The sequence below is a fragment of the Trichechus manatus genome, unplaced genomic scaffold (genome assembly GCF_000243295.1).
Source record: "Trichechus manatus latirostris isolate Lorelei unplaced genomic scaffold, TriManLat1.0 scaffold00008, whole genome shotgun sequence".
NCBI lineage: Eukaryota > Metazoa > Chordata > Mammalia > Sirenia > Trichechidae > Trichechus > Trichechus manatus.
The window spans coordinates 27450928-27474015 of NW_004443944.1; the positions used below are offsets into that span (position 1 = coordinate 27450928).

The 23088-nt window shown below is 40.3% G+C and overlaps 1 protein-coding gene across 6 annotated transcripts in view; it reads left to right on the top strand.

Annotated features, from left to right (window-relative positions):
- NDRG3 (NDRG family member 3) overlaps window positions 1–23088 on the top strand; it is a 78144-nt gene that overhangs the window by 1286 nt on the left and 53770 nt on the right. The window lies entirely within an intron of this gene.

The following is a 23088-nucleotide window of genomic DNA, read 5'->3' on the forward strand; positions in this document are numbered from 1 at the left end:
AAGGAGAAAGAACATTGACGAAGAAGTGTTGAATTTAAGAAGCCTCCCATGATTTAAAGTCCCAAATGAACTGCTGTAAAAATATATGAATGTTTTCTCCCCAAAATAACTAGCTCAAACATTCTTTTTTTCAACACTAACGTGCTCAAGTCTTCTCCCTTAGCAAATTCTCCTCGTATTTCAAATGCTCCACTAAATCACCACCTTCTCTGTGAAGACTTCCCTGCTTGATTTTCCCAATTAGAATTAATAATTCTTACTTGTGTGGGACACTTTATTCCTCTGTTTTAGCATTTGTCGGGTTTATCAGGATTTGTTCTCTTTAAGAGGAGCCCTGGTGGCGCAGGGGTTAAGAGCTTGGCTGCTAACCAAAAAGTCAGTAGTTCGAATCCACCAGCCACTCCTTGGAAACCCTATTGGGCAGTTCTACACTGTCCTATAGGATGACTATGAGTCGGAATCGACTTGACGGGTTTGGTTCTCTAAGAATCACGTATTTAAACACACACACAAACAACAGGGTAAAGACTGTTAGTCCCACGTGCCTGTTGTTCGGTGCCTTCAAGTCAATGCTGACTCATAGCAACCCCACGTGGCAGTAGAACTGCCCTGTGTAGGGTTTTCTTGGCTGTAATCTTTATGGAAGCAGATCACTGGATCTTTCTCCCTCGGAGTTGCTGGGTAGGTTCAAACGGCCAGCCTGTCGGTTAGTAGCCAGGCATTTAACCATTTGTGCTGCCGGGGCTCCTTGGCTCATAGTAGGTTCGTGGTAAAGACCGGTGAGTTTCCACAGATCCTTTTCATTACTTTAAGGATGAGGTTTTCCTGCTGCCCTTCTTTTCTTCCTCCTTGCCCTTCAATTTCCCTTGGCTGTACCTCCCTTTGGAGCCCTGGTGGCATAGTGCTTAAGAGCTAAAGCTGCTAACCAAAAGGTCGGCAGTTCAAATCCACCAGGCACTCCTTGGAAACCCTATAGGGCAGTTCTACTCTGTCCTGTAGGGTCACTATGAGTTGGAATCAACTCAGTGGCAGCGGGTTTGGTTTTGGTGCTTAGAACAGGATTGGGAGAATAGATTAAAAAAAATATGGTTCATGTCCTCGGAATTTATGGTCTATTGAGGAAGAGTAAAGAATTGTTCTCTAATATTAAATGCTATGAAACAGCATATAACTATTTGTTAATTGTGTTAACTGTTAATTCTGTGAGACTAAATGGGTCATAGGAGTTGGAGAAGGACAAGAAAGATCAATATGAGCTGTGATAGTGACAGAGCACTTTGAGGAAAAGTTAAGACTTTCTGGGCTTTGACAAATTGGTAGGGTCAGAATTAATCAAAAGGACAAGGAAAACATTGTAAAGCATAGATGATAAAACTGAGCCAAGATATCAGCACCTGACATGTTCAGGGGGCAGTAAAAAAAAAAAAAAAAAAAGCTATCTTGACCAGGGTGGCTTCGTTGGATTAGATCAGTGGTTTTCAGACTTGAGTGTGCATCAGAATAACTGGAGGGCTTGCTAAAACCCAGATTGCTGGGTCGCAGCTGCAGAATTTCTGATTCTGTAGATCTGGGATGGGCCCCAAGAATTTGCATTTCTACCAAGTCCCAGGTGATGCTGATGCTGCTGGTCCAGGGACCACACTCTGAGAACGACTGGATTAGATGGTTGATAAGACAGAGGCAGAAACTCTCTAAGAAGTTGTTCCAAAAAACTCTATATGTGTGTATGTTGTTGTTGTTGTCTACTAACAGAAAAGTTCTGGAAAGATACACACCAAACTGACAGTAGTCACTTCTGGGGAGTGGAATTTGGTTGGTTCGGAAGTTCTCTTTTTACTTAATACCTTTCTGTATTTTTGCATTGCACACATGTTGCTTTTGTATTTAAAAAAAAAAAAAAAAGCCCTTATCTTTTTGAGGATACATACTTAAATATTTATGAATTAAAAAAAGAGCTTGTTAAAGCAATCTAGTGTCATACAACAAACACTTTTAGTGTCTGCTATATGCCAGATCTTGCTAGGTTCTGGAAATACAAAGTCTTTGCAAAAATTTGTAATCTCGGAGATCGAGATGGGCAGATAACAACTCTACCTAGTATCATTTTAGCTTCCTAAGAGAAGGGACCAGGGTCTAGCTCTGTGTTTGGCAGATAGATAATAACTAAAGCCAAACCCATTGCCGTTGAGTCGATTCTGACTCATAGCAACCCTAGGCACTCAGTAAATCATGATGAATGAATGAGCAAATCTAGGCAAGAAGTGAGGACAGTTGGAAAGAAATGGAAGGGCTCAATGGGAGATTCTGGAAGAAAAATTGACAAGCATCACTGAATAGGGCTAATGAAAGAAAGGGGTTCATCAAGGAGGACTTTTATGTCTAAAGGTTAGTAACATTTTAGGTTTACTACAGAACTGGGTGTCAAGTTATTTATTCTGAAAGCCTCCCACCTCGAAAATAGCACACAGAAACTTACCTAGGTTGACTCAGGTTTCAGGGCTTTGGTAAATGAAATTTTTTTTTTTCTAATCACAGTGCTGGTTCTATTTTATTTATAATGATTACTATATAATTTTGCCATTAATTGTTCTCATTAATGTGACATTAAGTGAGATATAGAATGTTTTAAATGCTGTACAAAAATGGAATATGTTTCAATTACTTAGTGCTTGCTGTGACACAAATACCACAAATGAGTGACTTTAAATAACAAGTTTATTTTCTCACAGTTGTGGAGGTCAGAAGTCCAAATCAGAGTCTCAGCCATATTGATTCATTCTGTATGGCTCTCTCAGTTTCTGGTGTCTGCCAGCGTTCCTTGGTGTTTTTTAGCATCTGTCTCCATGCTGTGTGTGCCTCTGTGTCTATTCTGGTCTTTTTATAACTCAGAAGTGATTAGGTGTATGATCTACTCTACACTGGTATGGCCTCATTAGCATAACAAAGAAAAAGCCTTTTTCCAACAGCATCACATCCACAAGTTTAAGGACCAGGAATTCAACGGATATTTTTGGGAGCACTATTAATCAGTAACAGGATGGTATTATCCAGTAGCTAGAAGAGGATATCCTGTTTTGTAGAGGATCAGTGAAAACAAGGAAACCTTCAGTGAAATGAATAAACATAATAGCCACAACAATGGACTAAAACACACCGACAATTATGAAGATTGCATAGGACTGGGTAACTTTTCATTCTTTTTTTACATAGGAGTCACAGCTGACTCGAGGGCAACTAACAACAACAACAAATTATGTTTTCTGATCTGATCTTTTCAGTGAGAGGAAAAATCTTGTTGTTTAAAAATTCTGTGATGTCCCCCGCCATGCCTGACAGAGTTTGACAGATTATCAGTCCTAAATAAATACTTATTGTTGATGGCCAAATTGTGTGTACTTTGGAGGAAATATGACTTCTTTGCATTCTGAGTTGAATTCTATATAAACACTAATCACAGCACCAAACAGGCTGTGCTATTAAACTTGGCAAAGAATGGAGGAGCTGGAGTTCTCCTCAGCTTTTTGTGTGGAGGTGCTATTTTTATCTTCCTCAAAGGTTTAATATAGGAAATATTAAATTTGATATTAATTCAATATTAATTTCCTAAGTAGAGAGGTGGCTTCCCCCCAGACTTTGGCTATATCATTTGACCATAATCCCCGTACCACCTAGAAATGCCCACAGTCTACAGTTTGGATTTCTCACTTGATCCAAGTATAAACTTTAGATGTAGCCACTCTTCATATTGGACTTTTTACTTATTGTTTTAAGTTGTTTTTTTTTTTTTTTTGTTAAGTTTTACAGTATCTTTTAAAAGATGATACTGTTTCAAGTTTTGGAATAATAGCTATCATTTTTTGGGAACTTCAAGTGTCATGGCCTAAAAACTCTTAAGCCCAAGGAAGGGTAAGGAAAATTGTATGTAGTTCATAAAAACAATATGAAGTTGCTTCCCATCTCTAATGATAATTTAAGATTAGCAGTTCTGTCAGCTTTTTTCTTTAATTGGTAGTTGTCATGTGGTAATTGGTCCAAAAATACCATTTGCTTTCAAAACAGACACAGTTATTAAAAATGATAATTTTATCCTTATAAGTTTGAACTTTCAACTCATTGATAAAAGTTTAATGCTTTTCAAAATCATGAAATCTTAGCTCTGAAGTCATTGTACATGCAACCATAGTACTTGGCAGAGAAGGAAGACAAGAACCAGGCTATTATCTCTTTATCCCTGCAGTCTCTGGAGGCAGGACCCCTTCTGCCATTCTCCAACTTTTGAAGATATTACTTCTTTTAAACCATTGTTTTGGACATGTTTTAACCAGGATTGTTGACTAAAATTACATTTTAGGTGATCAGATAGTCCACAGGGTAGATTGCTTTTCAAATCCCCCAGATAAGATCTCTCCTATTAATTAAAAACACAATAATATCTAAACTTCATATAGGGCTTTGCAATTTTCAAAATTCTTTAATTTTTAAGTCCAGTAGCCACACCTGAGAAAATAAGTAGATGAACCACTGATCAGTTGGTATCAAGAGGGAAAAGTTGTTTATAGAGGCTTGCTGAAGCCTAGGATGCAGACTACTCGCGTTCAAATCCTTGGTAGTTGCATGACCTTCAGCAGATTACAAAACCTCTCTAAGCCTCAGTTTCTTCACCTGTAAAATGAGGAGGATAATAGTACTTATTTTATACGTGTGTTGGAAAATTAGATGAAATAATGAGTAGATAAAGTATTTATCATGGTCCTGTCATTGAGTAAATGCTTAATAAATTTGGCTAGTACAAGTATTAGGTACTGCATTTTAAGGCTCTTGTTTCTCCTTTACCTCCATTCAGCCTGTCTTAAAGAACAAGTTGTTTTCAGGGACTCATGGCTTATTAACTGGCTGGTACCAGAGCCCATCCCAATAGTACTTACCAGGGCCTTGCTAGCAGTAGCTTTCCTAGTTTCCTGAGCCACATCCCTGAGGAGTGGAAGGCAGAGGGTAATGTTTCTGCTTCTAGAGTTACTTTAGTTAGAGCTTTGGCTGGTTGATGGGTCTCTGGGATTAATAAGGCCCCTAGATGGGAGTTTCTTTGTTCTAATGATTATCTGTACCAGTACTTTGGATGAATAGAATGACTGTGTAGGCCAGGCTCAGATTCCCAGGTTGGCAATCACTGCAAACTTCGCTTACCGTCTGCTGCCAGAATCCAGGAGTAACACAACAGGAAGGTGGGCCTAACGTACACGGTGTTCCCACCCACTTTTCCTTTCAGGAAATACAAGATGTGTGGATGGCCCTTATCCAGGGCTGAAGAAAGGGTGTTTCCTATTTAATGAGGATCTTTGAGCATGCCTCAGCAGCTGCCTTTGATGACTTTTTTCCCCCACCTTTGCTTATATAGATATTGGGGATAGCATCTTGGAAGGTATTTCTTCTGGTGAATAGGAACCTCGGCTTTTCTTTACGCAGTGAAAAATCTCACTGAGCTATATTTTAAAAAGTCATTGTTTCTTCCATGGAGTTGGGTGGTTTGGCTTGTTTATCTCGCTTTCTGGGGAGTCTCCTGAGACCCTTTACTTTCCTGAGGGCCCCCAGGAGACAGGAATGAAACCAACATCCATTACCGTAGACACTTGAGAGGATGCTTAAGTCAATAGTTTTATGATTAGATTAATTCAGGCTTTAACCTTAGCAGAACTTAAGAGCTAAGTCATCAGATAATTGACTGAAGTATGGAATTTAGCCCAGTACTCTGGGGGTAGTTTTCAGAGCCTGGGCTAGGAATCCAGATGCTAGTGCCAGCCCCACACCCAGGCGGTTGTGTGAATTTAGGCAAATCACTTAAATTTTCTGGGCCTGTGTTTTCTCATCTGAGGATGAGGGTGTTACTATATATGGTACTGTGGTACTCAACCCTAGCTGCATATAAGAATCACCCATAGAGCTTTAGGAACAATACCCAGACCCCACCCTAGCCCTATTAAATTGCATCTTTAAGGTTGAGGATTGGGTATTGATATTCTTCAAAGCTCCCCAGGTCTTTCTAATGTGCAGCTAAGATAACTTCTAGCAAGAGGATCAAGTTTTAAACAAAAAGTTAAGCTATGTAATTCTGCTCCTGAGAAACCTTCAGTGTTTGTCCACACAGTAAAGTCTAATTCAAGTGCTTTGACTTCTTACCCAGCCTACTTCTGCAGCTTTACCTTTTTTTCCAGCTACATTGTTGTTCTTGGTGTCTTCTGGATATAATGTGTACATTTTCCCCTTCCCCAACCCTAATGTCCTCACTTGGAATGTCCTCTCCTCCCTTCCAGCTATCCGAAACATATCCGTTCAAGGCCCAGCTTTATTCTCACCTCTTTTGGAAAACTTCCTGACCATCTCAGTCCTTAGTTATTTCTCCCACCTCTGTTCTGATTCTGAACTTCACATTGCTGTATCTGTTCCAAAGTCTAGATACAATGTAAGACATGATTCTTAAGTACATTCTGTCCTCGTGTTGGGGTAGGTGGAATACATGAAAATACCACTGGTTTGATTTGTATGCTATTAAACATTCATATGATATATTTTGTATTGTTGACCATCTCCTAATATTGTAAATATTAGTTGATGAATAGCCTTCTATGTCCTGGCGCCAGCTGGCATTTTTAGCCTTATCTTCTATTTCCAGCAGGGACCCTCTGCTCTTGCCAAACTGGAACATTTTCTAACAGAACTTGTGTTTTCTCATCTCCTTGTTTTGTTTAAATTATCCTCCCTTCCTGGAATTCCTTCTTTTATTCTCCCGTCCCCACCTACGGTAATTTGATCTATCTATTCTTCAAGGCATAGTTGAAATTCCACCTCTTCTATGAAACTTTTTTCTGAGTACCCACAACCTGCATTGACTGACCTTTGCCCTAAACCTCTGTAACCTTAGAACAGTGGTTCTCAACTGGGGACACTTTTGCTCCCCAGAGGACATTTGGCAACATCTGGAGACATTTGGTTGTCACACAGGTGTGGGGGAAGGTACTGGCAACTAGTGGGTAGAGGCCAAGGGTGCCACTAAACATCCTGCAGTATATAAGACAGCCCCTTCACAACAAAGAATTATCTTGTCCAAAATGTCTGTAGCAGCAAGGTTAAGAAATTCTGCCTTAGAGTTTGTCCAGTTTGTAAGCTCATATGTATGCTACCTTAAACTGTGCTGATTTGTATATAGACCGCATTTCCCTACTCAACTGAAATCATGAGTGAAAGCGAACTGCAATCCCAAGTCTGTGCTTTCGTGTTATTAACTGCATATCAGAATTGAATTATATAGCCTGTGGCCTGCTTCTAACCGCCCAGTGTAATTTAGGACTGGAGATAAAGAAGTCCTTAGTGTGGGGTGGGTGCAGTGAGGCAGTCTGCCAACTTTTTCTCCTTTTCACTCTCAGGCTTTTCATCTGTGATGACCTGGGAGACAGCGTGATACAGGGCATAGAGTGAGCATTTGGAATCAGAAGATCTGAGTTTAAATTCCAGCTGTGTCTTTTATTGTTATTTTAGGCAATCCTTTTCACCTCTCTGAATCTCAGTTTTCTCATCTTTCTAAAAGAGAGGGTGCTAGTGACCCAGTGTTTTACCTCATAGTACCATTGTGATAATCCAGTGAGATGTTAGATGTGAAGATGCTTTATAAATTGAAAAGTGCTATAATAAATAATAAGGAGCCCTGCAGGCACAGTGGTTAAAGCACTCAGTTGATAACCAAAAGGTCAGTGGCTTGAACCCACCAGCTGCTCCATGGGAGAAAGATATGGCATTCTGCTTCTGTAAAGATTACAGCCTTGGAAACCCTATGGGGCAGTTCTACTCTGTCCTATAGGGTCACTATGAGTTAGAATTGACTTGATGACAACAGGTGTAATGAATAATAATTATTCATTCAGCCAGTCTTTATAGATAAAGAGGATGTGAGTCTGCTTGCTGTAGGACCACCACCATCTACCTTCCCAGCCAGGCCCCTGGCCACACCGTGCATCTTGTCAGCCATAACTGCTTCACACCAGCTCCAGCTGACCCCTTCTAGCTTGTTCCCCCAAGTACGCCACCTTAGCTTGCTGCCTTCATTCTGTTTTGCTTGTCAAGAAACCTGTTGCACCTCAGACCAGAAGAACTAGATGGTGCCCAGCTACCACCAATGACCGCCCTGATAGGGAACACAACAGAGGGTCCCTGAGGGAGCAGGAGAAAGGTGAGGTGCAGAACTCAAATTCTAGTAAGAAGACCAGACTTAATGGTCTGACTGAGACTGAAGGGACCCCAGAAAGCATGGCCTCTGGACTGTCTGTTAACCCAGAACTAAAACCATTCCCAACGCCAACTCTTCAGAAAAAGATTATACTGGATTATAAGATATAAAATGATACTCATGAAGAGTGTGCTTCTTAGCTCAAGTAGATACATGAAACTAAATGGGCAGCTCCTGCCCAGAGGCATGATGAGAAGGCAGAGAGAGAGAGTCAGGAGCTGGCTGAATGGACATGCGAAATCCCAGGTGGAAAGCAAGTGTGCTGTCACAGTATAGGGAGAGCAACTAGGGTCACAAAACACTGTATATATAAATTTTTGTATAAGAGACTAACTTGAACAGGATACAACGAAAAGATTAGTCCAAAGGACTAATTGTCCACAGCTACCAAGACCTCCACTGGACTGAGTCCAGTACAGCTAGATGGTGCCCGGCTACCACTGCTGACTGCTCTGACCAGGATCACAACAGAGGGTTCTGGACAGAGCTGGAGAAGGATGTAGAGCATAATTCTAACTCACAAAAAAAAAAAAACCAGATTTACTGGCCTAAAGGAGACTGGAGAAACCCTGAGAGTATGGCCCCCAGACACCCTTTTAGCTCAGTGGTGAAGTTACCTTCGAGGTTCACTGTTCAGCCTGGGAGTGGACAGCCCAGTAAAACCATGAGAGTAACGAGGTACAGGAGTCCAGTGACAAGGCCCAGAAGGCAGAAGGGGAGTAGGAAGCTGATGATAGGGAACACAAAGTAGAGTAAGGATATTGTTGATGTGTTGTGAGATTGTTAACCATTGTCATAGAGCAACATTTGTAGTAACTGTTAAATGGGAGACTATTTTGTCCTGTAAGCCTTCATCTTAAGTGAGAATAACAGCACAATTAGAAGAGCGTAGTCAATGTCACTTTAATGTGTATGTAAAAAAATTTTTGAAATGGTGTATCTTTGGCTATGTGTATTTTCACCAAAAAAAAAAAAAAGGTGAGAATTTAGAGGGTTAAAATGTTGTGGGGTTGTTAACCAATGTCATAAAACAGCATGTGTGTTACTGTTACATGAGAAACTATCTGTTCTGTAAGCCTTCACCTGAAGTACAATAAAATATTTAAAAAAAGAGACTAACTTGAATTGTAAACTTTCACTTAAAGCACAACAATAAAAAAAATAAAAAAAAAAAAAAGAAACCTGTTGCAATCTTATCAAAACCAAAAGAGATTGACTCTCTCCCTAGAATACAAACTAGTAGCCTAGTGTTAGTATATCCTGGCAAAGCCTGACAGAGGCCCAAAAGCTAGACAGATTACTCTGATCATAGTAGAAAGCTACAAAACAAGACAGTTTACAGTGTAGAAAGCAATAATATGTTTAATCTCATATTGTCTTGTTTAAGTAACAAGCACTTTTTTTTTATTGTGCTTTAAGTGAAAGTCTACAATTCAAGTTAGTTTCTCATACAAAAATTTATACACACATTGTTATATGACCCTAGGTGCTCTCCCTATACTGTGACAGCACATTCCTCCTTTCCACCCCTGATTTCCCATGTCCGTTCAACCAGCATCTGATTCTCCCTGCCTTCTCATCTCGCCTCCGGACAGGAGCTGCCCATTTAGTCTCATGTATCTAATTGAGCTAAGAAGCACTCTCTTCTCGAGTATCATTTTATATCTTATAGTCCAGTCTGCTCTTTGTCTGAAGAGTTAGCTTTGGGAATGGTTTTAGTTCTGGGTTAACAGAGAGTCCAGGGGCCATGACTTCCAGAGTCCCTCCAGTCTCGGTCAGACCATTAAGTCTGGTCTTTTTACTAGAATTTCAGTTCTGCACCCCACCTTTCTCCTGCTCCCTCAGGGACTCTCTGTTGTGTTCCCTGTCAGAGCGGTCATTGGTGGTAGCCAGGCACCATCAAGTTCTTCTGGTCTCAGGCTGATGAAGTCTCTGGTTTATGTGGCACTTTCTGTCTCTTGGGCTACTACTTGCCTTGTGTCTTTGGTGTTCTTCATTTTCCTATACTGCAGATGGTTGGGACCAATTGATGCATCTTAGATAGCTGCTCCCAAGTTTTAAGACCCCAGATGCCACTCACCAATGTAGGTTGCAGAACATTTTCTTGATAAAATTTGTTATTCCAGTTGACCTAGAAGTCCCCTGAAACCATGGTCCCCAGACTCCCACCCCTGCTACTCTGTCCCTTGAAGTGTTTGATTGTATTCAGGAAACTTCTTAGCTTTGGTTTAGTCCAGTTGTGCTGACTTCCACTGTAGTGTGTGTTGTTCTTCCCTTTACCTAAGATAATTCTTGTCTACTATGTAGTTAGTGAATAACCCTCACTCGCCCTCACCACCCTCGTAACCATCCAAAAATATTTTCCTCTGTGTTTGAACCTTTTCTTGAGTTCTTATAATAGTGATCTTAGACAATATTTGTCCTTCTGTGACTGACTAAATTCACTCAGCGTAATGCCTTCCAGATTCCTCCACTTTATGTTTCACAGCTTCATCGTTGTTCTGTATCATTGCGTAGTATTCCATTGTGTGGCTATACCATAATTTGTTTATCCATTCATCCGTTGACGGGTACCTAGGTTGTTTCCATCTTTCTGCTATTGTGAACTGTGCTGCAGTGAACATGGGTATGTATATATCTGCTCGTGTGACAGCTCTTATTTCTCTAGGATATATTCCAAGGAGCAAGATTGCTGGATCGTATGGTACTTCTATTTCTAGCTTTTTAAGGAAGCTCCAAATCGATTTCGAAAGTGGTTGTACTATTTTACATTCCCACCAACAGTGTATAAGTGTTCCAGTCTCTCCAGCATTTATCATTTTGTGTTTTTTGGATTAATGCTAGCCTTGTTGGGGTGAGATGATATCCCATTTTAGTTTTCATCTGCATTTCTTTAATGGCTAATGATCATGAGCATTTCTTCATGTGTCTCCTAGCTGCCTAAATGTCTTCTTTGGCGAAGAGCCTGTTCATATCCTTTGCCCATTTTTTAATTGGGTTGTTTGTCTTTTTATTGTTGAGGTTTTGCAGTATCTTGTAGATTTTAGAGGTTAGATGCCGATTGGATTTGTCATAGCCAAAAATTTTTTCCCAGTCTGTAAGTTGACTTTTTATTCTTTCGGTGAAGTCTTTTAATGAGCATAGGTGTTTGATTTTTAGGCGCTCCCAGTTATCTAGTTTCTCTTCTGGTGTTCGTGCATTGTTACTTATGGTTTGTATTCTGTTTATGCCATGTTATTAGGACGCCTAGCGTTGTCCCTAATTTTTCTTCCGTGATCTTTATCATTTTCGATTTTAGGTCTTTGATCTATTTTGAGTTAGTTTTTGTGCATGTTGTGAGGTGTAGGTCTTGTTTCAGTTTTTTGCAGATGGGTATCCAGTTATGCCAGCACCATTTGTTAAAGAGACTGTCTTTTCCCCCAATTAATGGACTTTGGACCTTTTTCAAATATCAGGTGCTCATAGGAGGATGAATTTACATCTAGATTCTCAATTCTGTTCCATTGGTCTATGTATCTGTTGTTGTACCAGTACCAGGCCCCTTTGACTACTGTGGTGTTATAATAGGTTCTAAAATCAGGTAGTGTGAGGCCTCCCACTTTGTTCTTCTTCTTCAGTAATGCTTTACTTACCCAGAGCCTCTTCCCTTTCCATATGAAGTTGGTGATTTATTTCTCCATCTCCTTAAAAAATGCCGTTGGAATTTGGATTGGAATTACATTGTATCTGTAGATCGCTTTGGGTAGAATTAACATTTTCACAATATTGAGTCTTCGTATCCATGAGCAAGATATGTTTTTCCACTTATGCAGGTCTCTCTTGGTTTCTTGCAGTTATGTCTTATAGTTTTCATTGTGTAGGTCTTTTACATCTCTGGTTAGATTTATTCCTAAATATTTTATCTTCTTGGGGGCTATTGTAAATGGTATTGATTTGGTGATTTCCTCTTGGGAGTTCTCTTTGTTGGTGTAGAGGAATCCAACTGATTTTTGTATGTTTGTCTTGTATTCTGATACTTTGCTGAAATCTTCTATTACTTCCAGTAGTTTTCTTGTGGATTCTTTGGGGTTTTCTGTGTATAAGATCATATCATCCTTAAACAGAGATACTTTGACTTCTTCCTTACCAATTTGGATGCCCTTTATTTCTTTTTCTAGCCTAATTGTTGTGGCTAGGAGCTCCAGCACAGTGTTGAATAAGAGTGGTGATAAAGGGCATCCTTGTCTGGTTCCTGTTCTCAAGGGGAATGCTTTCAGACTGTCTCCATTTAGGATGATGTTGGCTGTTGGCTTTGTATAAATGCCCTTAATTATGTTGAGGAATTTCCCTTCTATTCCTATTTTGCTGAGAGTTTTTATCATGAATGGATGTTGGACTTTTTCAAATGCCTTTTCTGCATCAATTGATAAGATCATGTGGTTCTTGTCTTTTGTTTTATTTATGTGATGGATTACATTGATTGTTTTTCTAATGTTGAACCATTCCTGCGTACCTGGTATGAATCCCACTTGGTCATGGTGAAATGTTTTTTGATATGTTGTTGAATTCTATTGGCTAGAATTTTGTTGAGGATTTTTGCATCTGTGTTCATGATGTATATTGGTCTGTAATTTTCTTTTTTTGTGGTGTCTTTACCTGGTTTTGGTATCAGGGTTATGCTGGCTTCATGGATGAGTTTGGGAGTATTCCATCCTTTTCTCTGCTCTGAAATACCTTTAGTAGTAGTGGTGTTAACTCTTCTCTGACAGTTTGGTAGAATTCTCCAGTGAAACAGTCAGGGCCAGGGCTTTTTTCTTGTTGCGAGTTTTTAAATTACTTTTTCAATCTCTTCTTTTGTTATAGGTCTATCTAGTTGTTCTACCTGTTTGTGTTAGTTTAGGTAGGTAGTGAGTTTCTGGAAATATGTCCATTTCCTCTAGGTTTTCAAATTTGTTAGAGTACAATTTTTCATAGTATTTTGTTTTTAATTTCAGTTGGGTCTGTTGTGATATCACCCGTCTCATTTCTTATTCAGGTTCTTTCCTTCCGCTCCGGTTTTTCTTTTGTCAGTTTGGCCAGTGGTTTATCAATTTTGTTGATCTTTTCAAAGAACTAGCTTTTGGTCTTATTAACTCTCAATTGTTTTTCTATTCTCTATTTCATTTAATTCTGGTCTAATTCTTATTATTGCCTTTCTTCTGGCACCCAAGGGCTTCTTTTGCTGCTCTCTTTCTACTTGTTCGGGTTGTAGGGTTAATGTTTTGATTTTGTCCCTTCTGTTTGGATGTGTGCATTTATTTCTATAAATTGACCTCTGAGCACTGCTTTTGCTGTGTCCCAGAAGTTCTGGTAAGATGTGTTTTCATTCTCATTTGATTCTGTGAATTTCTTTATTCCATCCTTAATTTCTTCTATAACCCAGTAGTTTTTGAACAAGGTGTTGTTCAATTTCCATGTGTTTGATTTTTTTTTTTCCCTTGCTTTTTCTGTTATTGATTTCTTTATTTATGGCTTTATGGTCAGAAAAGATGCTTTCTAATATTTCAGTGCTTTGGATTCTGTTAAGGCTTGCCTTATGGCCTAATATGTGGTCTCTTCCAGAGAATGTTTCATGTGCGTTGGAAAAGAAAGTATACTTGGCTGCTGTTGAGTGGAATGTTCGATATATGTCTATGAGGTCAAGTTGGTTGATTGTGGCATTTAGATCTTCCATGTCTTTACTGAGCTTTTTTCTGGATGTTCTATCCTTCACTGAAAGTGGTGTGTTGAAGTCTCCTACTATTGTTGTGGAGCTGTCTATCTCTCTTTTCAAAGCCGTTAGAGTTTGTTTTGTGTATTTTGGAGCCCTGTCGTGGGGTGCATAAATATTTATTATAGTTATGTCCTCCTTGTGTATTGACCTTTTAATTATTATATAGTGTCCTTATCCTTTGTGGTGGATTTTACTTTAAAGTCTGTTTTGTCAGAGATTAATATTGCCACTCCTGCTCTTTTTTGAGTTTTGTTTGCTTGATACATATTTTTTCCATCCTTGGAATTTTAGTATGTTTGTGTCTTTAAGTCTGAGGTGTGTATCTTGTAGGCAGCATATAAATGGATTGTGTTTTTTTATCCTTTCTGCCACTCTCTGTCTCTTTATTGGTTCATTTAGTCCGTTTACATTCAGCGTAATTATTGATAGGTATGAGTTTACTGCCATCATTTTGATGTCTTTTTTTTGTGTTGTTTGCAGTTTCTTTGTTCCACTTAATTTTCTGTGCTGAGTCGTTTTTCTTTATGTATTTTCTTTTCATTGTTGTTGATTTTGTGTTTGCTGAGTCTTTATGCTTTTCTTGTTTTTTATTTTGATTTGTAGGATTGTTGGTTTCCTTTGTGGTTTCCTAAATATTTACCCCTACTTTTCTAAGTTTAAACCACTCTTTTATTTCTTTATATTGCCTTGACTTCCTCTCCGTATGAAAGATCTATGACTACATTTTTTAGTCTCTTTTTTGTTTTAATGTTGTCATCTTTTACCTACTGACATCTCTGTTTCCCTATTTTCAGTGTTTTAGCTTTGATTTGTTTTTGTGTCTTCCCTATCTGGGTGGATATCTGGCTGCTGTGTCCTGTGTTCTAGTCTTGGGCTGTTATCTGATGTTATTGATTGTCTAACCAGAGGACTCCCTTTAGTATTTCTTGTAATTTTGTTTTGGTTTTTGCAAATTCCTTAGATTTCTGTTTATCTGGAAATGCACTAATTTTGCAATTATATTTGACAGTTTTGCTGGATATATAATTCTTGGCTGGCATTTTTTTTCCTCCAAGGCTTTGTGTATGTCATCCCATTGCCTTCTTGCCTGCATGGTTTCTGCTAAGTAGTCCGAGCTTAGTCCTGTTGATTTTCCTTTGTAGATGACTTTTTGTTTATCCCTAGCCGCTTTTAAAATTCTCTATCTTTGGTTTTGGCAAGTTTGATTATAATATGTCTTAGTGGCTTTCTTTTGGGATCTACCTTATGTGGGGTTCAATGAGCATCTTGGATAGATATCTTCTCATCTTTCACAATATCAGGGAAGCTTTCTGCCAACAACTCTTTGGCAATTCTCTCTGTATTTTCTTTTATCTCCTCCGTTCTGGTACTCTGATCACTCGTAGATTATTCTTCTTGATAGACTCCCACATAATTCTCAGGCTTGCTTCATTTTTTAAAATTCTTTTATCTGATTTTTCCTGAAATAAGTTGGTGTCAAGTGCTTTATCGTCAGTCTCACTAATTCTGACTTCTATTGCATCAATTCTGCTTCTATGACTTTCTATTGAGTTGTCTAATTCTGAAATTTTATTGTTAATCTTCTGGATTTCTGATTGCTTTCTCTCTATGGATTCTTGCAGCCTGTTAAATTTGTCATTATGCTCTTCTCTAATCTTCTTAAGTTCCTGTATTGCTTTGTCTATGCCTTCCTTGTCTTGTTCTGTATTTTGCCTGATCTCCTTCCTGATCTCTTGAAGAGTTCCGTATATTAATCTTTTGTATTCTACCTCCAGTAATTCCAAGAAGTTCTCTTCTTCCAGAAAATTTCTTGATTCTTTGGTTTGGGAGCTTGGGCTAAAGCCATCATGGTCTGCCTCTTTATATGATTTGATATTGACTGTTGTCTCTGAACCATCAGTAAGTTATTATATTTATTTATTTTATGTTTGCTTACTGTGTCCTAGCATCTTGTTTTGTTTTGTTTTGATGTTCCCAAATCGGCTGCTCATGTGAACTAGTTTGATTATTGGTGTTTTTGAAGCTCTAACATCCTGTCACCAGGTCTTTAGATCTGTTACTAGGTATGTGAGCCCAGTAGTTTGTTTACTTTTCTTGTATGGATTCAGCTCAGGTGTCCAGGTAGTTGGTCACCAAGTGTGTGGTTCAGGCTCTCACCTGCAGTCCTAGACAGACAGGGGTGATTAGTGTAGGCACAGGTATCTGGCTGCAGGAGGGTGTCACATGCAGAGCAAGGCAGGGGGCTGACAGCCACCCCTGAGTGTCCGGGAGAAAAGCGTGTCCCTGTTCCCTAGAGTGCATAGGTGGGTGGGTTTTGCAGCTGGACTATGAGCACCCAATACTGTTGTTGGCTCTAAGGACTGGGAGGCCCACTTATTCTTGGACCCCTGTTGTGAGTCGCTAGGTGGCATGGGTGATGCCACCAGTACTGAGGCCCCTGATGTGGGTAGGTGAGGACCCTGCTTAATGGGCAGAGCAGTGTGAAATGTACGAACCTGCCACTTCACCATGTTGTTGATACAGTCGAAGTTAGGTTGCAGGTATATACCCTCTTATACTTTGGTAATGAGGGCCTACACTGTTGAAATGGGCCACACAGGTCTATGCAGGGGTGAAAGGCATTCAAAGTCCATGGACCCCTTATGCCTGTGCCTAGGCAAAGAAACTGTGCCTACCCTGAGTTCCCTGCTTAGGGAAGCTGGCAGATTATTTTTTCCTATTTGTTAATTTGTTCCTTTCCAAGGCTGGGAGAGTGACTCAGGGTGTGTGACTCGGCAGTCGCTGAACCTGGCAAGGGACCTGTTGCAGAGCAGGGAGGGGACAGGTAAATGAGAGAGAGGCTTTTCCCAAAGGGGGTGTTTTTGATCTGTACAGTAGGTCAGACCCACGTAGTTGTCTTTTGCTGATTGAGCACCACTTTTCACTGGTTTTGGAGGCCCACATTGACTCTGCTGCTCTGTCTTTCCCGATGTGGAAAACACCTCTCGAGCGCCACTGCTTGCTTCACTGCACATGCCACTGATCTGGCCTGAAGGGTTCTGGCTCCTGCTGGGTGAGGTCTGGCAACTCCTCACTGCTTCTCAACCGTCTTTCCCTCCCCCTCCCACTCAGTCGGATTCTTCAACTTTGCCTTTGATGTTCAGGGCTCCTAGATTGTCATATATAATTGATTCATTTGTTTTTTCGGGTCTTTGTTGTAAGAGAGACCACAGGAATCGTCTGACTACTCCGCCATCTTGGCCCTACCTCTTGCAATTTTTTTAAACACTGGAAATCTCAGTGAACTTTCTTTGGCTAAATGGACACAGTGCAGAGTGAGATAACAGCATAAGACTCTAATGCCCATGGGTCAGGCCAAGTGCACTTTCTCACTGATTTGCTATGTGACTTTCAGCAAAGTCGTTGAGCCTCACAGGTTGATGATTGGGTGACCTCTTAGGATTGTAGTAAAGACCATATGAAGAGCTGAGGGAGTGCTAACCTTGGGGAGGAATGTAAAGCACTACATATACAGGGACCTTTTGGGTCACAGAATGTCAGCCGTATCAGTCACCAAAAATGTCAGCTCCTTCCCTTGACAGATGGAAAACTGAGGTCTAGAAAGGGAAAATGCTTTCCACAGTGTCACTGACCTAGCTAGGTAGGGCTCAACTAGGTCTGGAGTTCGCATCTGATGTGCTTTTGGGCTCTTCATGACTGGAAGAATCTGTGCCTCTCTAGGCATCCATTTTTTTCTGAGTGGACAAAAACAGACCGTTTACCATGGAGTCAGTTCCAACTCATGGCAGCCCCATGTGTGTCAAAGTAGAACTGTGTCTCATAGGATTTTCCGTGGCTGACTTTTTGGTAGTAGATCACCAGGCCTTTCCTCTGTGGTATCTCTGGGTAGACTTGAACTGCCAATACTTTTGGTTAGCAGCTGAGTGCATTAAGCATTAACCTTTTCTACTACCCAGGGACTCTGAGTGAGCAAAGGGTTACACTTTATGATTGAACTTTAAACTATGTTCTGCAGAGCACTTGGGGGTCTCACCACCATTTCCACCAAAGCCCCTACACTGTTTTCTATTTCAGAGTTTGGTGCACGAATTAAAAACCACTGGTCTTAATGATCTCTAAAGACCAGCCGAGTATATCCAAGAATGGTGATGCCTCTTCTAGCCATCCTAGTAACATTTTTGCTTGCACTTCAATTCAGGGATGTCAATTTCTATATTTCTAAAAGGTGATCTACATAGTCATTGGCTTTTCAGCATAGAGAACTGAACCTCATTTTTTCTAGATTTTAATACCATTGACTTTCACTGTATAAAGATAATGGCCCTTTCTTAGTCCTTCCTCCTTCCTCCCTCTTCAGCATTTGACAGTTTCCCTCCCCTTCTGAATAAATCTCTCTCCTTTGACTTCTTTGACATTGTGCTTCTGCTTTTCCCCTTGCATATCTGAACATTTTTTCTTTGTTCTATTTTCTCTTCTTTCACTGAGTCGTCCTTCAGAAGAGCCCAGGACCTGCACCTCCTCCTGTCTCTACTTTAGTGAGGGCCTACAGATTTACCTCATTAACCCTCACTCACACCTGTGCTCAAGTCTTCTTGAATGCCAAAATTTCAACTCAGACTCAAAATTGATTTTTTTGTACCTATTTCTCTTACTCCTCAGCTCTCCTGTTTCTGTTAGTTGTGCCATTGTTCTTCTATCTGTATCTCTAGCCCAGAAACGTTGGCAAATTCTGAATCTACGGGTCTTACACCATATTTTATCAACTTTATATCCCAGATTTCCTTTTTTCTTTACATTTGTAATTCCAGTAACCTAGTCAGATCCTCATCACCTTTCTGTTAGGTTTCTGTAGTACTGTTTTCTTTCTCCAGTATGTTCTCCTTCTAGTTCATCTGTCCTGTTGAATCTTTTTAAAATCCCACCTAGCTGACTGAATTCTTTTATAGAACAAGGCAGGATGAAGTTAAGAGTGCTCCATCCTTGAGGAGCCCTGGTGGCGCAAATGGTTAAGTGCTCAGCTGCTAACCAAAAGGTTAGTGGTTTTAATCCGCCCAGCAGCTCTGTGGGAGAAAGACCTGGCGATCTGCCTCCGTAAAGATTACAGCCAAGAAAACCCTATGGGGCAGTTCTACTCTGTTATATGGGGTTGCTATATGTCGAAATCAACTCGACGGCACCTGACAACAACTCCATCCTTGTCATCTCTCTCTATTAAGGATTTTTGCTGATAATCAGGCCTTTCAGTTCCTCACCTCCTCAACTCAAATGATCTCCACTCCTCCTCAGCTGATGAGGTCACATGTTGATTGTCATCATTCAAAACTGATTAGTCAAAGATCCTAAACAAGATCCCCAGGTCTTGGGATTTGGTTTGACATGCACTGTTCTAATAAGCAAGAAATAGTCCTTGTTTCTGAAACTGGTTAACAGACAATAACTGGAATTTTATTTCTCTTTTCCCTACTCATTCCATCTTCTCCTTGTCCTCAGCTAACTAGTGAGATAGTAAGGATTCTTGTCCTGGTGTAATTGACTCAAGCCATCATTTCTAAGATGTCTGAGTCATTGGTGATACAGGATTGCTCTAGGCTTCTCTTACCTTTACTTCAAGGAGGCAGGTACCGCGGTGTGGACAGAAAGAAAGGAACTTGCCCAGAGTTCTACAACCCATAGAAGAAGCCCGGTGCAGACATTATGGTATGTGAGAAAAGGAAAGGTTTTTAAATTTTTGCCCTATTAATTAAATGTGGGATTTTGGAAAAGTTACTTAAATTCTCTGAGCCTAAGTTTCTCATCTCTAAAAAAAAAAAAAAAGAAGAAGCAATATCTACTTAAGAGAATTGTTATTAGGATTAAACATAAGGTGCTTAGATTATAATTTTGTCACAGAGCAGGTGCCTTCCTTTTCCCGTTTCCTTTTCCAGCTATTTGGTCCCAGGCTCACTTCCTCAGTTTGAGGATGTCTAGTTTTTACTTGTCAATGCCTTCTCTACCTTCTAAGACTAGGAAAGACGGTAAACATTTTATTGCCTACTGCAGGTTATAAAATCCTTACTAGCCTTTTGAAAATATTAATGGCTCTTAGTACCAGAATGGGATTTGGTAGCCATATCATTTGTACAGATGAGGGAGTTGCAGGCCTTAGATCCCAGGAGGGAGCCATTCTGTGCAGCTGAGGGATCTGCAGATGGAATTTTTTACCATGTGATCTTGGTGTTCTTTTAGATATTATAAAACTGCTAGTTGGCAAAGGCTTGGGACAATGAGAACTGAGCAAAAATTAAGTCTCCAAAAGAAAGCATTAGGTCCCCTAATATATGGAAGGTGAATGTCCACTGTCTTGTTGACAATTCCTAAGTCACACTGGAACAGCTCACTGTCCTGCACAGCATTCTTGTTCTGAGTCTGCACTGGGCCCAGCTGATAGGGACAGCCTTATTTAATTTGTGTCCTTGTTTAAGTGTTTGTCCTGGCACAAATGTTGCATTTTTCTTCATATTTAAAAAATGCACAGAACACTAGGTGAATGCCAGTCACTTTGGACCTGAGGGCGCCTCAGGCTTTCCTCTGGCCCCTGAGCCTCCTTGACAGGCCTGCCCACATGGAGTCATTTGAGTAATTAACATCTTGAAGTGCCCTGCTGTCAAGTGAGTGAATTAAAGTAGGGAATAGAGCAGGTGCATTAGAAGAACAGTTTGAAGGAATCATCATTTTACAAGGAAAAAAATAACAAATGGAAATAGACTAAAATATTAACAGTGGTTAACTTTGGATAAAAGGACTATGAATAAAATATCCTTTCATTCTGTGATTTACAAATTTTCTGAAGTGAGCACGTAAGCAATTGCCGTTGAGACAATTCTGACTCATGGCAACCCCATGTGTGTTAGAATAAGACTGTGCTCCATAGGGTTTTCAATGGCAGATGTTTTGGAAGTAGATCTCCAGGCCTTTCTTCTGAGGTGCCTCTGGGTGGATTTGAATCACCAACCTTTCAGTTAGCAGCCAAGCACATTAACCATTTGCGCCACAAGGTTAATCCACAATGAGGAGTCTAAGAAGCACATACTATTTTTATAAAAGGAAAAAAAAAAACTTTAAAATTACCATTTTAAATAACTGATAAATAGTGAAGTCCAAATGAATGAAAAGTAGCCACAGTTTGTAATGTGATTAATAAACACACTATGAATAGGTCCTAGTAAGGCCCATATTATGAGAGTTAACTGGGTTGAAGTGGAGACTGTGAGAGAATTGCAGATGTTGGCTGAAATCCGAGGTATAAAATTCAAGCCACCTCATCCTCTTTTGAAATGTGACAGGTATAAAACAAAATAAAATGAAAATTTAGCTTCTGGGCATTCAGTAGGTCAATCAAGTTTATAGGGTAACTGGGATCTGAGAAGAGAACCAGTGTCCTATACCAAAAAAAAAGAAACGTGTTGCCATCGAGTTGATTCCAATTCACAGTGACCCTATTGGACAGAGTAGAACTGCCCCATAAAGTTTCCATGGAGCGCCTGGTGGATTCAAACTGCCAAACTTCTGGTTAGTGGCCATAGCACTTAACCACTGTACCACCAGGGTTTCCGCTGTCCTACAGGAAGATTAAATATCATTAGGCTTGTGCCCTCTAGGAATCTCGGATGTTTAGGATGCTCTTGACTGGCATGTGGGGGCCATAGTCGGAGGACTGTGTCCCTATTGGCACCCTTTAGGTTCCCGGAGGAGTGATAAAATGGTTCTTGTTAGTCTGCCCTAATGTAGTCACACCATTTATTTTGGTGTGTTGGTCAATAATAGCTAAAAGGTAGCCTGGAACACATACCCTTTCCATAGCTAATTAAATCGAACCATGCCATCCTATCTCTGGAGTGTAAACAGAAAAGTAGATTAATGTAGTAGACCAGTATGGGAAAGATTCATCATAGTTTTCCATCATTATCAATTTGCCATCCCAAGGGGTTGGCAGTTCAAGTCCTGACTCAGATGTCACCTCCCTTGTGAAGGCTTCCTTGATTCCTACCAAAAAGAAGTAATTGCTCCTTCTTTAAGCCCGTATGGCCCTCCTTTTTATTTCTTATTTTGTAATTCTATGTATAGCTGTCATCTCTACTTTGTAGTAAACTCCTGGAAAGCAGAAACCTTCTTTGTATCTTCTGTAGTGCTTTGCAGCAGTGGATGCTCAATAAATGGTTGTTGAATGGCTGAAACCCCGACTCATATAAGAGTTAGCATTTTTTCTGAATTGATGAATTGAGGGCCACGGCATGGGAGACAAAGCCTGGAGCTCTGAAGTCAAGGTGGGAATCACTTGCCCACAATATCCAGTGACTGTAGCCTCTTTCCATGGCTTCCTGCACAGTGAGCTGGAGGAAGGATTCATGGTTCATTATCTTACCTCCCCCCTTCCAGTTTCTCACTCTTCCCAGAACCCTGTTTCCTTATCATCTCTCTTTCTCTGCATTAGTTGCCTATTGCTATGTAACAGATCACTCCAAAACAAAATCATTTATTATCACTCATGGTTTTTGTGGATCAGGAATTTGGGAGCAGATTTGGTAAGGCAGTTCTGGCTCAGGATCTGTCATGAGGTTGCAGTCAGATGTCTCTGGGGCTACAGTGATTTGAAGTCTTGACGGCCTGGAGGATCCATTTGTAAGGTGACTTACTCATATGGCAGGCAGGTTGGTATTGGCAAGTTGGTTGCTCTCCACATGGCTTCTCCAAAGGGCTGCTTGTGTATCCTAACAATATGGTGGCTGGCTTCTACCAGAGCTAAAGATTCCAGGCACTAAAGCAGAAACTACAATGCCTTTTATGACCCAGCATCGGACGTCACATATTGTTGCTTCCACTGTATTTTGTTGGTTATACAGACCATCTCTGATTCATTTGGGTGGGAGATTACACAAGAGTATAAATGTCAAGAGTCAAGGATGATTGGGTTCATTGGAGGCTATCTTGGAGGCTGGCTACTATACTCTCTATCCACTGCTGTGATTCCCTGAGCTAAGACTAGTGAGCTTAGCCTTGGTTCATCTGCCTCTTCATTCCCATTGCCATTCCTAATTCCAGGCCT